This window comes from Agelaius tricolor, unplaced genomic scaffold (assembly GCF_023055355.1).
Source record: "Agelaius tricolor isolate 1412-34295 unplaced genomic scaffold, bAgeTri1.0.p SCAF_18, whole genome shotgun sequence".
Lineage (NCBI taxonomy): Eukaryota > Metazoa > Chordata > Aves > Passeriformes > Icteridae > Agelaius > Agelaius tricolor.
In genome coordinates this window covers 17,870,542-17,885,401 of record NW_027269278.1, presented here as the reverse complement: position 1 = coordinate 17,885,401, position 14,860 = coordinate 17,870,542, and the positions used below count along the sequence as shown (strand labels likewise).

Here is a 14,860-nt window from a genome sequence, read left to right as displayed (position 1 = left end):
TCCGTGCGTCACGTGATCGGGGCGGCGGCGGCGCGCGGGGGCCGCCGGGAAGCGCCAGGCGGGACCGGGCCGGGATCGGGATCGGCACCGGGACCGGGCCCAGCGCAGCCCCGGCCGAGCCGCGGCCCTGCCCGCGCCCTGCGAGCCGCCAGCCCGGCGCCGGCCCGCCATGGACCGCCGGGACCCCTACGGAGCGGCCGCCCGCTTGTGAGCCGCCCCCCCGCCGGGCCCGCCCCGCGCCCCCCGGCGCTCCGTGACTCGCCGGCGGCTCCTCGGGCCTTATCGTTCGCCGGTGGCGGCAGCCAGGAGATGGTCCGGGCCTAGCGGAGCGGCCAGCGCAGGTGAGCGCGGCCGGGCCGGGCCTCCCGCCGGCAGCGGGGCAGCGCCGGGGCCGCGCCGCCCCGGCCCGGGCACTCCGGGACACCCCGGCCGCCCCCGCGGCGGAACCGCCGGGCCCCAGGGCGGGATCGACCGCTACGCGCGCATCTCTCGCCGGGGAGCGCGGGTTTGGCCGGTCGCGCCCCGCGGTGACACCGAGCGGAGGGCGGGGGTCCCTCCCGGGGGCACGGCCGGGGCATTCCCGGCACCGGACCCGGGCTGGGCTCGGTGCCGGCGGGGCCGCTGCGCTGCCCGCCCCGGTGATGGATTTAATCCTGTTCCGGTAATTGACGTCAGGGCTTTGTTCCTTCCCCCTTGCTCTCCGCACGGGTTCAGGGCCGGAGCCGCTCCGGGACGGGGCTCGGGGGCGCGGGCGGGGCCCGCTGGTGGAACCGGCCCCGGGCAGGGCAGGCAGGGCCGGGGCTCGGACACGGCCCGGAGCCGGGGGGGCTGTTATGTAAAGCCTCCTCCCGGTGGGGTTCCACCGGACTTGGTAAAGGAGCCCTCGCTCAGCAGTCCTGCACTCTGCGCTGGCTTTTCCCCTTTTTTCCCTTTTCTGATGAACAGAACAAAGCGAGCAGGTGTTGAGGTTGTGGCCCGGTACCGGTGCGTTCAGCGCTGTGTCTGTGGCTCTGTTCTGGACACCAGCAAGTGTTTCACTGCATTTTGGGGCAGAGCTGAGTGCTTGTGCCCAAACCCTGCTCACAGCCCGGGCAGGCGCTGCACGATGGAAAAGGAGCCCGTGGAGGGGCAGGTGTGGGGCCTGCTGTGCCCCCAGCTCATCTCTCACCCCATCACAGCCTTGTTTGATCATTTCCTCACCAATACTGGTGGTTTTAAACATCCCCCTGTTTGCAGTCAGGCCCCTGTGGGACTGATCAGGCCCTTCCTCGGTGTCCCTGAGCTGGTTCTGCTCAGCCCTGTGTGTTTGTTTGTCACCTGGGCTCCCTTCCAGCTGCTGATCTCTCAGGTGTGTTTCTAGTTCCTGGCATTCCTTTAAAACTACTGAATTCTTCTCTCAGGTCCCTGGCAGATGGGGATTTGCAGCCTGGGGGGTTATTGCAAAACAGGGTCTGGTGAAGTGCTTTGCAGGAGTGGTTGTGCACCTGATTGGTCCTTTCATGGCTCCTCTAATGAGGAAAACGTGATTAAACTGCCAGCCTCGAGGTGTGGGACAGTCCCAGTGTCACACTGGAGTTACTCAGTGGTTGGACTGGGACTGGGGTGGGTCTCGTTGGTCAGGAGAAAAAGGGAAAATTTATCTTTTGGCAGTATTAATATCTTGGCTTTATTAATGTGTCAATGTTGATTTTTGGCATTTGCTGCCTCCTGCACGGGGTGTTTGCAGCTCTGTGTGAGAGCAGAATCTCCTTTGTTCAGGAGTGAGACAACCCTGGAGTATCCTGAGCTGGGAGAGACCCACAGGATCACCCAGCCCAGCTCCTGGCCCTGCCCAGCCCCAAAATCCCACCCTGGGCATCCCTGGAGCAGTGTCCCATTCCCTGGGGGGCCTGGGCAGTGCCCAGCACCCTCTGGGGAAGAACTTTGCCCTAAAATCCCCCCTGACCCTGCCCTGGCCCACCCCCAGCCCTTCCCTGGCTCCTGTCCCAGGAGCAGAGATTGGAGCTGTAGCCCCCAATGAGCTCTGACCTCAGGCTCCTCTCCTCCAGCAGAACAGTCCCAGTGCCCTCAGCAGCTCCTTCGTGGTCCTTCCACATCCTTCCCCATCCCTGTGTCCCTTCTTTGGATGCTGTATTTTTGAAAACTTTTTTATATTGTGGCACCCAAAAGTGCTCCAGGACTCCAGTGCAGTTTAACAGCAATGAAGGAAAAGAGTGGATTTCAACTCTGATCTCAAAAGCTGTCTCAGGTCCCTGATATTTCCTGTAAACATCTCTGCAATTCTTGTTTCATGGCTTTTCTCCTTGTCTCAGACATTGAGTGAGTGAGACTGAGCCCCTGGGTCAGTTTTTGTGTGAGAAGCCACACAGCAACCCAGAAAAATAACTCATATTTATGTGTTTAGCATTCTTGCCAGTTCTAGTGACCTGCACTTGATAAACCACGATTAAACCCAGTGAAATATGGCTTGGATTTCTAGGATGGTTTTTTGGGAAGCTGGAATGTGCAGATGCTTTTTCACGGTTACAACCCAGTTCTTAATAAGAAGATGCCGCATTTCTGTCTGCACAAACCATGGGGTTTGCTTCCTGGGGGCCTGGTGGATGAAGAGCTGCAGCAGAAATGTGTCCTGAGGTTGCAGCTGGCCCGTGACAGGCTGGCATTTGTCACCACTTGCTCCTGTGGCTGCTGGCGGGCGGGTGCTGCCCCGGTGGTTTCCAGCGTGGGTGCTCCCTGTCGGATGTGACTAAGGGCATACACAGTGACCTTCCTGACTGAGACTGCAGCCCTTGGCACCTTCTGCCTGGCAGCAGGGACTCTGTCACCAGGTGATGGTGGAGCTGCTGTCATCGTGTCCCTCAGTGCATTTCCAGTGCTTGGGACAGGGGCCAAAGCTGCTCATGACTGCTCTGATGCCTCCGTCCCTTCCTGCTCATCCTCTCAGTTTAGGGGTTATGTCATCATCACTGCTCTTACCCTTTGCTCCAGATCATCAGAAATGTACAGTGTTGAGGGCAGAAATAGTGAGGGTTGAGTCTTGAGAGCTGAGCCAGGAAAGCAGCACCTCTGCCATGGGCAGATTTGGGCACATGGAGAGAGCTTGAGCAGCTCCCAAGAGGCCACAGTGATGTGTGTGCTGGGCTGGGAGCAGTAGGAGTTCAGTGTCGTGTTTGGAGTCCCCCTCTGTGAGGATGTAGGAATAGTCTGGAGTTTTTGGTGACTGAGGCTTCTTTTCTGTGGCAGTAATTGTTCTTGGCCACATAATTTCAGTTTGTTACTCACCTGTGGTTTGTTCTGCAGCCCTGTTTCCTTTCTCTCGCTACAATGTCACAGTTATCTTCAGCAGAAGCTCAGAAACAACTACATTTGAGACTAGATACCTAAACTTCAGTTTAGATTAGATACAGAAGGAATCCTTCCCTGGCAGGGTGGGCAGGCCCTGGCACAGGTGCTCAGAGCGGCTGGGGCTGCCCCTGGATCCCTGGCAGTGCCCAAGGCCAGGCTGGAGCAGCCTGGGACAGTGGGAGGTGTCCCTGCCATGGCAGGGGTGGCACTGGGTGGGCTTTGAGGTCCCTTCCAGCCAAGACCCCCTGTCCTCCTTCACCTTCAGCGTCTACCTCAGAGTATGTGCCAAAACCAAGCTGAGGTTGGTGTCACCTTCTCTGAACTGGGGGAACAGAACACCCTGAGCTGTGGGGAGATGGAGAAGCTGTAGGATGAAGGAGGAGTGTCTGGAAACGAGTCAAGAAACTTTAACAGATTACATTTAGCTAGGTTAGCAGGGTTAGATGTATGTAAAATATCTTGCTAACTGTGTTAAACTAAGAAAATAAGCAATCAAGTTCATAGAATTGCAAAAGTCAAGATGAAAGAACTTGTGTGGCAGTTACTCTTCTGTGGCAGGATGAGAGTGGTGACTCCTTCTCTGCAGTCACTAATGACTAAGGAGATGCTCTGCAGCTTGTGAAATGACAGGGCTGCTGTCACTGCTTGGGAAATCAGCACGGCCCCTGCTCCTTCCTGTCACCGAGGAGCTCTGAGCACAGCCAGCCCCGAGTGCTGCCCTCCCTGAGCCTCTGTCCTGCAGGAATCCCCTTCATTCTCCTTGAGCTGCTTGCACTGGGTGCTAGCTGAATGAGCTCTTGCCCTGTGGAGCAGAGCTGGTGCTCAGAGCTCAGTGTGGCACAGCTCCTGGCGCTGGCCCAGCCAGAATTCCCTGTTCCTGCAGCTGGAGCCGTCGGCCTCGTGCACTCGTGTGTCCTTTGGGGTCTGCCACCTCCCCAGGCTCTCAGCCTTTTACTGCTTCCTAAGTTGTTCTTCAGCTCTGTGTTTCAAACCCCCCTTTCCCTCACTCTGTCTTTTCTCCCCAGTGCTTGGAGTTTTCCTTGGGTTGTCTTGTCTCTTGTTCTTACTTGGTTCATTAATTCCTGCTGATGAATGTAAAACCTGGGTTATGAGCTGCCAGTAGCACCAGGTACCAGCAGGAAGAAAAATCTCCTTGTACTCCATACTGTACAAACCTGGAATAAGGAAGTTCTTGCCCTGAAGTCTTGAACTAATTTTCTTCTGTTAACCGCTTGTTAAGAGAAATCTTCCTGCTCATCTTTTTATGGAAAACAGCACCTCATGAGGCAGCTCAGAGCCCCCTTTTACTGCCTTTTTTTTTTACAGTTCATCTTAGTTTTTATTCATGTCACATTTATTGATAAATTACTTGAACGTGCTGCTTTCATGTTTTATAATTAAGCAAATAGAGTGTACTTTTACTAATGTGCAATCCTGTAGTGATCAAGCTCTCCAGGAGAAGCTGTTTCATGATTCCACATCTCTCCCTGTGGATAGGGGTGCTCCCCTGCAGCCCCACAGAGTTTCTGACTGTTCCCAGTACTGCCCTGGGAGCATGAAGAGGTAGGAGACCAGAGGCAGGACAGTGCTGTGCTTCTCTTCAGGGTGCTTCTTTCTGAAGGATTCATGTTCCCACATTATTTGCAGTTTCCAGAGCAGCTTGAAGCTGTTTGTCCTTTGGGCTGGACACTCCCCTCAGCCTTTCAGCTCAGTGGGTTCCTCGTGGAGGGGCAGAAATGAGCCCTGGGATGGTTGTGCTCCTCCTGCAGCTTCCTGAGGATTGGGAATGTCAGAAAAAGTCCCAAACCAAAGCAGATCCCAAACCTTCGAGCTTTTCCAACTCTGTGAGCTTTGGTGGTAAAATGGGAGGGCAGCCAAGTGTTGGTGTCACTTTGTCATCTCCTGGAAGTGGGGGCAGGCCTTGGTGCCTCACTGTCACACATCCCTTTAATGACAGACATTTTCCAGTTTAAGAAGAAAAATAAAGGATGTTTAATTTGCAGAACCAGACACTGGGAAAACAGTGTTTGTGATCAGTGACAAGTTAAACTCCTGAGACAGAGGAAACTGTTTCCACTTGTCCTTAGCTGGGATTCTAAGATTTCACAGAGGTAAATTGTTCCAGAGTAGATATTTCCCTCAACAGTTGGTTCCTGTGGAAATTTCATGCCATTCAACAGTCATTCAATTTTTCACTTCATTTTCCTTTGAAATTTCTAATGCTCACTTTCCTTGGTGTGATCCTGTTGAAGGTACTGATTTAAAATGAGTATTGGATTATATATTGGTTTTCTGCTATATTTTTATATAAATTAGGCTTCCAAAACTGTGTACTCCCATGTATTTCCCCATTCCTGCTGGCTTGACTATAAAAGCTCAAACCTGACCATAATTGTCCAGCTTTGTGCATTCACATGGAGATTTTTTGTTTCTGCATTTAATTTAATTTCCAAAAGACGTTAAAGAGATTTCAGTGATGGAAGTGCTTAAATGGTTTTAATCAGGCTTTGATGTGCACAAATCATTAAAGCGAGGAGGATGAAGAGATCAGAGTCCCCAGTTCCCTTTGTGTGCCTGGGCTGCAGAGGAACTCGGGGAGGAGGAAGTGTTCAGGAAATCCCAAAGGCACAGGACAGGGGAAAACAGCCTCAAGCTGTGCCAGGGGAGCTTCAGGCTGGAAACTGGGAAAATTCCTCCATGGAAAGGGCAGTCCAGCTGCCCCAGGCTGCCCAGGGCAGGGCTGGAGCCCATCCCTGCCTGGCTTCAAATGTGCAGGTGGCACTTGGGGCAGTGGGAATGTTGGACTTGAGGAGCTTGGAAGGCTTTTCCAGCCTAAACAATTCTATAATTCTGTTTTTCCCACAGGGAAGGGGAACAGCAAACCAAAAAAAGCTACATCAAAATGGGAATTTGATTTGTGTGATGTCGTGCATTTCGTGGGCAGAGGAATAACCAGAGTTTCGGTGGAAAAAAAAATAATTTGAGAGATCTGCCAATGTAACTTTCCAATTACATTACAATTAACATAAGCATTTCCTTATTTAAAGATATTTTTTAAATTCTTTGGTCAAAATCCAGATTTGAAAACATTAGGATGGAAATTTCAGAGAATTGAATATGGGAAACAGGTTGAAGAACTTAAAGGAACATGTTGTAACTTCAGCAAGTTGTCCTGTACTTTGGCATAAATAAAATAAACCTAATGGAAATTGCTGAGTGAAAAATGCTGGATTTTACAAAAATCTCCTAATATTATTGTATTTTTGTAACTTCAAGAGGCCTTGAAGCACAAAGACTGGCCAAGAGGAGGTTAAATGGATTCATGTACTGATATTTTTCCTTTCTCCTGTTTTTTTTTTTTTTTACTGTTCTGAGCTGTCCTCTATGGAACAGAGCTTCCTGAGAGTTTGTTTGTGTGTTTTGAGGAGGTTTTTATATTTTGGAGCGAGGTGCTGTGTTTGTTTGACATTTCCCATTGAGCCTTCCAGCTCCCCTCTGCCTCTCACTGGCGTGGAGCTGCTGGAATCCCCCTGGCTGTGGGTGAAAGGCACTGTGGCCTCATGGAGTATTGCTTTAAATTGCCTGGTGAAGTTTGGGGTTTCTGGTTAATTAATTTATTTTAAAATTAATTAATTTAGATTTAATTTAGCCTTCTAATGCTGATAGGATAAATTAGCATCATATTATAGCATTGATTTGCCATGGTGGAAACTGGTGTTTGGTGTAAAGCAGCCTTTAAAAGATAAAGGGTGAAAAGGTTTTTCCTGGAGCAATTGCTCGTGCTGAAAGAGCTCCACTAATTATATTTAATGAGCAAAAAACACAAGTGAGGACTTTGCACTGTGACACATTCTTAGCCAATAATTACCAGAAATATGTTTTAATAGGAGACTTGTAACAAGTAGTCTTCAGCTTAAATTTGTTAATCACTAATAACCTCCTAAAAAAAAAAATACTTTCTTCAGGTTTTTCTTCGTTTTTTTTTTCTTCAGCTTTCTCTCTTTTTTTTTTTAGTGGAAAAAGTTGCACTATTTCCTGGCCACGTGAAGCAAGGTCCATGCTGAACTGGCATTCAGAAATGTTTTTGTTTGTTTTTTTTTAATTTATTCAGAGGAATGTTTAAATCCGTCCAGTCATGATTTGCTGACAGACTTGAAGCTCAAGATGGTCAGAAATGGGTGTGGTTTAATCTTCATTGCTATTTTAGAGTAGGAGATTTGGATCTCATTAGCTGCTCTAATGGGCTGATTCCTTGCTATACAATTTATTTCAATGCATTATTCAATTTTTAAAAAATTATTATGTGTGACTCTCGCTATGAATAGTGAATCATACCTTTAAAAAAATTAATTTTGAACTTGTGCTTTGAAGAATTCCATTAATTGAGCCCCTGGCTGGGGTGCCCATCAATGCCTGGTGCCTGCTGAGCTGCAGCAGCTCCCACCATGGAATTTCTGTGGCACTTGAGGCAGTTTTGGCTCTTCCAGAGACATTTCCAGGCTCCAGCTCTGACCCAGCTCGGTGTGAATTGTGGCCTCTTGCATGAAGGGTTTTGAAACCCAACTGAATTTTGACTCAGCTTTTGCAATGTCCTTGTGTTTGTCTGTAACTTCGTGCCACAAAAAGCTGAATTTCTCTTTCTAGTGGCAAAACTCACCGAGTTTCCCTGGCTGGAAGTGAAATGGCCTGGTAGAATTCTGTGTTTTGTAGTTTATTGTCTTTTGGTTTAGGGCCATATCAAAAAAAGTGCAAAAAGTTGTAAGAACTTGGGGGAAAAAAAACCCAAACATCATTATTTTGGAAAAATATGATGTCATTTATATTAAAAGAGTTTGTGCAGCTAAATAAACATTTATCAACTGTTTTCCTGAGGTAAAAGACACCTCACTAAATGCCCTGTTACTCAGTGGGGGCAGAAATGTGAATGTTTTTCTGAATCTGCTCAGGGGGATTATAAAGTACAGGTGGCATTTAGTAGGCAGGATGAAAAGTGAAAACTTTGCAAGGTTTTGAGCAGTGTTTGTTTGGAAGCACAGCACATCAAAGCTGTGGCTTTCCTGCTGCATTTCAGCTTCCCTCTCTAGATAGTTCTGGGCCCTTCCTCTCGCTTCCAAATTTTTTTGCTTTGCCTGCAAATCTTAAATGCTCCTCTTCCCTAGGTTTTTCCAGAGTTTTAACTACTCTGTGCTCTCATCTTCAGCATGTTGAAATTTAAAAAGAAAGTTTGGAGGTACCAGGAAGCATCCCAGGTCTCAAAGCTGTCATATTCTGACAGCAGATTTTAGACAAGTAGGAAATGATGCTGAGTTTGGTGAGCCCTTTGAATACGAGTTAGGGCTGCAAAGTGGGAGGGAAAACTTGTGTTCTCACTTCTCTGGTACTCAGAATTGTGGGTTTTGTGAAGTCTGTAAAGCAATCCTAGAACTGCTGCAGCTGCCAGTGGGGAGCACTGCCCTGTGAGGGTTCCAGCCACCACTTTTGAAAAGTTCCTGATAATAATGAATTGGTGATCATGTAGAAAATCCATTGCTGCTGCCCTGGATCCCCCCTGGTGGTTTTGGGGCTTCCCCTGCACTTGTGCTGGGAGCAGCCTGGACACAGATTTCCCTGTAGGCCTCTCACTTGTTCTGTGGCTCACCCTGAGTGGTTTCCCCGGGTTCTGGGGACAGTGAAATCATTGAACAATGCAGTTTTCAATTCTGGCTGCCCTGCTCCCCAGCATCCTCCTGCTTTCCCTCCATCCCTCCCAAGCACATTACAGAATTATTATCTCAACCCCAGTGTTCGGTGAGTGGGGGATGCAGCACAGGGGGTGAACCTTGGTCACGATGGGAAGTCCAAGATAAATGTCTGGTGAGACAGTGCAGACATGATCTTACAGCAGGGCTGGAGGAAGTGACAGTTAAACCAGAGTAAAGGCTCTGATAAACTTCTCTCCTTTCTTTTTCTGTAGTTGAGGTGGGAGAAGGATGTGAACCTTGAGTGTGATTTTCCCTTTTGCCTTTTCATCCCTGGTTTAGATGGCACCTCATTAAAGCCTTGTCTGCTGTTTCAAATCTTACACAGAGCAGATTTATCTGAGAATTTCTGTCAAGTGAATACTTTCCTAATCCTACTGCCACAGAGTTCATAGCACTCAAATGTAATGATGTCTTTTATGAAAGTAAATTATTGGGAGGAAGTCAGAATGATAATAGCCAGATTAATGTTAGATGTCTGAATAACTATTGCTTAATAAAATCTAAATGCCAATTGTCTTGGCTTCAAAGTTTAAGCAGATGAACATGTAGGCACAGGAATTGGGTTATTAAGTTTCTGCCCAATTAAAGGGCAGAAATTTGTTGGGAAACTGTGTTAGAATATGCTTTGGTTAGCCTGTGTGGACATGAAAGGATTGCATGTAAAAATGCTGAATTTTTGATGGTCCATCTTTGCACTGGGGGAATTAAAGACTCTCCCAGCGATGGAGAGTGGAAAAGATGGGGAGGATGTCCTTGGTGGAGTGGGAGGTGGAACTGGGCTGAAGTTGGCTGGGAAGAGATTTAACTGGGAAAGGAAAGAGTGCTCCTGGTGAATGGCTGGGCTGGAGCTCACTCTGCACTGCTGTGAGGTGACCTCAACCCTGGCAGCTCAGGGGAAGGAATTTCACTGCCTGGTTAAGAAAGCCCCCTGCTCCTCAGGGCAGATATTGCAGGATGGAGCAAATAGAAATGCAGAGCCTTGGGAAGGCAAAGTTGAAATTCAGCTTTGCTGAGCAGCAGCAGCCTCACTTCCCTCTCCTGGCTGGGGCTGGTCCTTGTGGCAGGAGTTCATTGAGGCTCCTGGGCCTTTTCTGACCTGGAATCCTGACCTGACCTGGTCTAGGTGCAGAAAATGACAATTTTAGTGGCTTTGTGGTGTCAGTCCCTTTGCTCTGAGTCAGGGGTGGCACTGTGGGATGTGGGGTGTCCCCCAGGATGGAGCCTGGGGACAGAGGGACAGAGGGACAGTGGCTGGAGGAGTGACCCTCGCTCTGCTCCCTGCCATGCAGAGGAGGAGGAGGGAGCAGGGCTCTGTGCTCTCACTTGCTGGCCTTTCCTGTTCCTCTCCCCTTCCTGAAGAGACAGGACAGAAAGGAGGGACTGGTGTCCTTTGTGCAGCTCCTGTGAAGGAAAAGAGTTGGGAATTAATTTCTGTGTTCGTCAGGGAGGGGGGACCAGACGTGTTCCCTCCTGGGTAGTGCTTCTGCACAAAAACGAGACATTTAAGATGTGTGGTTGTGCATTTTTAAGGTCCCTTGAGTGAATTCCATCAAACCAGTCTTGCAAATTCTCAGATATAAACAATTTTAAGCTGTTTTAGTAGTATGATTTTAAAATGGGCTTAAAATTGGTTTTAAATGAGCTGCACTGCAGTGCTGAATTTAGAAATGTTCTCGACTTGCCTTCTAAGATCCAGGTGCTGGGGGTTCACTTTCACCTTAGTTCTTTTACCTCCCCTTGGCAGGAGGTGTGGAACTGGATGATTTTTAAAGTCTCTTCCAACCCAAACTCCATTTCTCCCTTGTGGCTATGTGCTGAATCTCATGTATGATGAATGATGCACCCAGTTCTCATCTGGACTTGTTAAATGAAATATTACACTTACAGAGCCTCTTTCTAAAGGATCCCCAAGTCCTTTTCCAGTGGTTAGTGTTGAGTTACAAATGATCACTGTAATTCTTTTATCCACCATCGCTGTGCGTTGGCTTCTCAGGTGGAGGATGCTGACTGATCCTCAGGTAACCTGATATTTGAGGGGTGAAGGGGACTCTGGCAGCTAAAACTCAAAAGCAGGATGTAATTACTTGCACCATCACTTGTCTGAGAAGCTGGAATGAAGGCAGTGCTCCCACAGAAGTGCTCTGGAATTCTCTCAGCTAACGGTGGTGAAGGATTTGTGCTGCTTTGTCTGGGGAGCAGCACAAGCCCAGGCACATCCTGGCTTGCTGGGGATTTCTGGGTGCTCCAGAGTGAGTGGGAAGGAGAAGTGCCTGCAGCAAACTGCTGGCTCTGCCCTCCCTGGGAGTTCTTGTCAAACATTAGCCAGACCTAGGCCAACTCACTTCTTTATTATTTTTCTTTAAAGCTCTCCCACCCTCAGTACGTACAAAGGTGTTCCCAGACAGCTCTTGGGGCACTTTGTGTTCTCCCTGTTGAATGTGCAGTAGGAACTCCTGATGTGAGGGGTGGGATAGAAGCATTTGTGTTTGTACTGTAGGAATGAGAAACGTTAATGTGTCAGTTAGTGGTGAATCTGATTTATATTTGTATCATATTATCAGTACAATTGTATTTGAATTGTATTCCCAAGAGCTGAAATGAAACCTTGGAAAGAGGGAGCTGGAGCTGTGGAGAAGTTCATTCTCATTAAAATAGCTGAGCAGGATGGTGGCTCAGGGTTTCCTGTGTTCACCTGTGCAGCCTCCCCCTGTGATTCTGAGTTCCTCAGATAGAATTTTGGGATCCTGGTGCTATCCCAGCCTTTCCTTTGGCAGAGCAGGCCCCAAGTGCACCAGGAACCATCCCAAACCGAATCCCCTCCCTTGGCATGGAGCCTCTGTGTCAGAAGGTGAGGGACAGAAACAGAAAACTTGATGCTTTTGAGAAGTTGGGGTTTTTCTCTGTCTAGACACATACAAAAACTGTTTGAATTCTGTGTAAACTCTTGTTTTTAATTGTGTTCCTTATTTCAGTTATAAAACTCTGAAGATGACTGCTGCTTCTGTATTTACACCATCACAGTTATCCTCTAAACCTGTCCTGGAGAATCCTATTTGTGCTTTTTTGGGCAAAGCTGTATTGTTTTAGTGGGAAATGTTATATTTTTTTTTCTGTGTTTTTCTTCTTCACCATCACATAGAACATGGAAGTTAAGATTTTATGTTCACTTCTGTAAGTAGCTCTTGGTGGCACCAGGGCACGTTCCTCTTTGTGTGTCAGTGTTTTTGTGTTAATTGTGTTGTTGCCGAACAGTTATTTTTCAATGTCTCCTTTTTAAACAGCTCCTCTGGGAGTGTGTTTTATTAAAAGCTGACAGAGTAGCACTTTAGGCTCGTGCACATGATTTCAGGGCAGGATTTGTGGTGATGCCCTGCTTGATGCACAAGCTGGGAGAAGTGTCCTGTGCCAGCTCCTGAGGTGCCCCTTGCTTGTGGTAAAAAGAATATTTAAAGTAATCAACAGGCACCTTTGGATGCAGCATTAAGGCAGCTTCAGGTATTCTTAAATGCCTCCTGAAAACATCATTCCTTGTTACAGGCAGGCTCTGCAGCTCTTTTTCCCCTTCCTTTTAAGAAAAAAGGATGAAATCATGGGAGCTGGGTGTGCCCCCGCAGCTGGGTGTGCCCCACACGGAGCTGGGATCCTGCACGTTCCCTCTCAGCCTGTTTATCCTTGCTAGCCAAAATTGGGCTTTCATGGCAGCCAATTAACCAATTAACTGTTTGATTCCTCCTGCTCACAAAACCCATTGAGATTGAAGAGGCCCTGGAGTTAGATGAGGATGTCTGGAAGGAAGTGGAGGTGTTGCAGCAGGCTTTGAAGGTGCACTGCTGGCTGCTGAGGTGTTTGGGGTCAGATCACTGTGCATGGGCTGCCTGTGCAGGGTCCCTGGCCAGCCTGCCCTTTGATGGTTTTGCCTCATGGAGTCTGGGAAGATGAGGTGAGGTGTTTGGGGTCAGATCCCTGTGCAGATCCCTGGGCTGCCTGTGCAGGGTCCCTGGCCAGCCTGCCCTTTGATGGTTTTGCCTCATGGAGTCTGGGAAGATGAGGAGATGCCGCTGGTGCTGAGCTGAGCGAGGACTTGGGTGCCTGATGTGGTTCAGGGGGTGAGAAGGGTTTGGCCAAGGTCCTCTCTCTTTTAACAGCTTTGCCAGGGGAACTCAGGCAGTGTGGGTGTGCTGCTTGGGGTTTATCTTTAGTCTGGAGTCTCCAAAAGCCCCAGAGCTGGGATGTGCCCCCTGCCCGGAGCTGAGGGAGTGGGAGGAGAAGGCAGCACCAACTCTGCCATTTCATCCCACAGGTTCCACACCCAAGGTGGTGATCTCTCAAACCAAAGGCATGCCCTTGTTGGATTAGGGATGAGCAGAAATACCAGGTGGGATTTAGGAAGAGGTTGGAAGGAGAAAGGAAAGCTGTGTCTGGTCTGGAGGGCGTGGTGGTGCTGGTGTTGATGTGCTCAGTGTGCCTGGAGCAGCCTGGAACGGTGCTTCAGGAATACACACAGGGGAGGCTGGGCCAGGAGTTTCTGTGAATTCCCTGCTGGATTTCCTGCTTGCTTTCAGCTCTTCCTGTTGAGCTGGAGCAGAGGCATGAGATCTGAAGGGTTGGTTGTGCAGGGAAATTTCAGACACAGGGACTGTTCAAAGTACAGTGGGACACTGCAGGAGGAGTGACTCAGACCATGTGGAGTTCAACTTCCTAAAAATGGAAATACTCTCCTATGCTTGAGGCCTGTTCTCTAAGTTTTTAAAGAATTTTTGAACTTCTCTTTTCCCAGATATGGCAGCTAAGATGACTTTGGCCCTTGCTGCAGGGACATTGTTCTGGCTCTCTCAGCCTGGCTCTGCTCCTCCTTCACTCTTTAGCTCAGGCCATCTGGGAAAAGGGGAATTTTAGCAGGATTATCTTGATAGCACCAGGTACAAGGCAACAGGTTCTTCATCGTCCACCTCCAGGCCTGTGCAGGGAGGAGCAGAGGTGCTCTCCTTGTTTCCAGAGGATGGGGTAGGAGTGGTGGGAGCAGTGCATTTTAGTGGATATTAAAGGTTTGTTACAACTTCAAATGGTCTGAAAACAGAACTCCTGCAGTTTCCTACCTGCTGGAGTTAAATGCCAGCAGTGCTGATCAGCAGCCAGGCCTTGGTCACCTGCCTTTCAAAGAACCCCTCCTTGCTTTCCCTGAGCATGGGAACGTTTCCCCTCTGGTGGCTGTGGAGGGTTGGGTTGGAGTGGGAAGTTGTCTGAAGTACAGAGCTAAGGAAGCCCCACGAACTTCCTCTATTTACACATTTCATGCTGGTGTGATTTTAATGGCCTTGTACACATTATAGGCGCTTAAAATAGCTCTGTGTGGAGATTGGATGATTAGATACCAACAAGTCTAACTTGTATCACAGTCAAACTATTTGCTCTAATAAAAAATGTAAAAGAGTTAAAGAAAGCTAAACTAAATCCCCCCACAGTCAAGGTGACTCCCCATGAGGGTGTTTAGCATTTACTGTGTTACAAAAGGCTGGGGAGGAGTGGTTAAAAGTGTCATTAACTGGTGTCTTTCTGATGACTAATTTTACATTGACCTGGGCAGGTACAGCCAGATCAGCTCTGGGTTTGCACCACTCACATCTCCAGTGAATCTTTCTTGTAATGTTCCTTTTGCGTGACAGTGTTGGTACAAATGATGGTTTTTCTTCAGCTCTGAGAGTTACAGGAAATGTCAATGCAATTTTAAAAGGTGATGCTTATCTCTGTAAAAAATAGTGAAGGTCTTTATAAAT

At 48.6% G+C, this 14,860-nt stretch overlaps 1 protein-coding gene across 6 annotated transcripts in view; it reads left to right on the top strand.

Moving 5' to 3' along the window:
• The first annotated feature begins 13 nt into the window (after positions 1-13).
• The window catches only part of AFF4 (ALF transcription elongation factor 4), a 55,386-nt gene continuing 40,539 nt past the window's right edge, over positions 14-14,860 (top strand). For all 6 annotated transcript variants that reach the window (XR_011681713.1, XR_011681714.1, XR_011681715.1 and 3 more), the window contains exon 1: positions 14-341. The gene's annotated coding sequence lies outside the window, so the exon portion shown is untranslated. The remainder of the gene's footprint in view (positions 342-14,860) is intronic.